We start from the raw sequence: 2,967 nt of genomic DNA on the forward strand, positions 1-2,967 counted from the left end.
TTGTGAGTGAATTTGGTAGACGGAAACTGAAAGAAGCCCGTCGTATATATGTATATATATGTATGTGTGTGTGTGTGTTTGTCTGTCTGTGTTTGTCCCCCTAGCATTGCTTGACAACCGATGCTGGTGTGTTTATGTCCCCGTAACTTAGCGGTTCGGCAAAAGAGACCGATAGAATAAGTACTAGGCTTACAAAGAATAAGTCCCGGGGTCGATATGCTCGACTAAAAAGGCGGTGCTCCAGCATGTCCGCAGTCAAATGACTGAAACAAGTAAAAGAGTAAAATAAAAAACAAAGAATAACAGCAATCGAAATTTATTACTGTAAAGTTAATAAAAATAATCTATTCAAAATTCGTTATGTACAGCAGAAGCATTATTAGATTAAAATAGTAATGTAAGTATCATTGTTAGTGCCAACACATCATGGAAAACCAAATTAACAGCGGCATTCGTCTGGAGAAAAGATCTTTTATGGACGTAGTGTGTTGAATATCATAAAAATATATTGACAGCAATCGAAAATCGCCCAGCACCAGATAACAACCGCTTAAGTTGTTATCTGAGATGGAGAATACTAAGCTGATCAATATGTGGATAGAACTGGAGTTAAGGCAGTTTAATAACATTTCGATAAGTGATGCAACCAGTTTAAACAATTTTAGGCTTTTTTGCAACAACATAAACAGTGATAACAACATGCGTGCGCACATGTTTACAACGTGATGTGAAAAAAAAAAACATTGAAAACAGTAGTTTTTACCTGTGTAACCAGAATGACAGAGAGGTTCTACAAAACCAAACTGTAAGTAAAAACAGTGGTCTTGCAGGTGTGACGTCTATGTGAAGCGAATCATTCTCTCTTTGTCTTAGGAGAATGTCCCAAAAATAGCAAGGAGCAAGGCTACGTATTTGTGCAAACTGAAAAATGGTGTGAGTTTCCATTTGCCCTCAAAAGGACATGAAAGAAACCCTATTTGTTGTGTAGGGAGAGGTACCCGCCATTCAAAGCAGTAAGGCCTATGAGGTTCTCTTTTGGTGTTAAGAACCGAAAACAGAGGGAAGGGGTAACTGGGAATTATGAATTTCACAACCACCTCTGTGTTTTGCTCCAATATTTAGGCCATTGAAATACAGGATGATGATTAGGGATATTACTCTTAAAATAGCAAGAAGAGATATGTGGTTGGGTGAGCGTCAGGGTGGACTTACATGTCCTAATGACTCCCAAAAGACCGGAGAACTATACTGGACTGTGACCAGTTGATGAAGTGGCAACGAATGGCATAAAATTGATAGTACAGGACAAAATGTCCTGCTGCTATAGCTGTAGTAGCAAAGTATATGTGGGCATTTTGCTCCGAAGAGCTGAAAAAGCAGAAAAAAATAGAAAGCAGCGGGATGCATTAGGCCCCAGTCTCTGGAACTCCATCAGTTACACTTCCAGAGGTTGCCGTCCTGTAGCATTACCAATTGCACTACTAGTTGGAGCTTTGAGGGAGGCCGGAACACCCACTCGCTCTCGGTTCTGAAAGCAAAAGATGACGAAGCCCCTTCCCTGTAGCACTATATTCTGTCTTGTGATAAAGAAGAAATGGTGGGAGAGTGGGTAATGAAAGAGACAAACTACCGAAGAGGTCATTAAAGGATAACAAAAGCATTAAAAAAGGATTCCACAGAAGCAAAATGAACATAAGGGATAAATAATCAAAAAGTTCAAGGTCCGATCCAACAATTTCTCAATGGTTGCTGAAGGGCTTCGTTTAGAAAACAAAATATTAACGGGTGAGCTAAATAATTCACAAGACTAATTTGGAATGGACAATGCGTGGATGTGTGAGAAGCTGGATCCCAGTCTAATCGTAAGATAAGCAATTTTTTGTAATCAAATGCTGTACTTAAATAGAGCCACGATGTGAATCATCTCTGGCTCACTCCGATACTCGAATCGCTCACCGGCCTTCTCAGGACAAAAGATTATTGGTGTCTGGGACGAAGTGGAAGAGCAGGGTGAAAAGGACCAGAGTTGTGGAAGGGTCTGACCCAAAACTAGGTGGCGGCGAATTGGCAGAATCGTTAGAGAATCGGAAAAATACCTTGTGTGATTTGTTCCGGGTCCAAACCCCGACGAGGTCAACTTTGCCTTACCTCCCTCAGGGGTCAATTAGAGTACCAGTTAAGTACTAAGGTCAATATAATCGACTTGCACCCTTCCCTCAAAATCGCTGGTCATGTGCCAAAATTAGAAAGAATTATTATTATTATTGTTGTTGCTGTTGTTGTTTTTATTTGTAATCTTTTATTTATTTTGCTGATAGAAAACTGACGAGTGAGCATACGTCTAACAAGTCGAGCAGTTTAACGGATGGTTAGACTGTCACACCGCAGAGATCAGTTGTTTAAAATGTAAACCCAGCACTCCATACGCTTTATAGAAATGAGTAGTTTGATAATCAGCTAGATGGTAATATAGTGTAACTAAGAAGAGAGAGACATATGGGTTACACTTTATTGTTCAGTTGCAACCTGCATACAATAGGACTCCTCGATCACGTGGGACCAAGGACTACACTTCAACTGCACCACCTGATCCTTGGGTGGCCTTAGCGAAGTTCACATTCTTGAAAGCATTTAACTAGATCCCTCATTCCTAATTTGTCATTCGGTCACTTCTGGTTCCCTTTTTGTCCGAGGATTTCCTGCAGATGTCCAACCTGGGTATCAATTGAATATTTCCCTTCCAGCCCGAGAGAAACATGCAAAGGATTCGGGTAGTGCCTCTACATCTCTGAGTAATTTAGGCATTTTGTTTTTAAATTCAAAATCGCAGCTAGCTACGAAAGGTCCTCAGTATCCTCTTCAGGACAGGATTTGAAAGGTGAGAAAATTTTCTATTGGAAGACCTAGGATTAGGCCCAGAACGAAATGATTAGACAATATCTATAGTCTCAGTTGGTCACGTCTCAA

This window comes from Octopus bimaculoides, chromosome 6, assembly GCF_001194135.2.
Source record: "Octopus bimaculoides isolate UCB-OBI-ISO-001 chromosome 6, ASM119413v2, whole genome shotgun sequence".
Taxonomy (NCBI): Eukaryota; Metazoa; Mollusca; class Cephalopoda; order Octopoda; family Octopodidae; genus Octopus; species Octopus bimaculoides.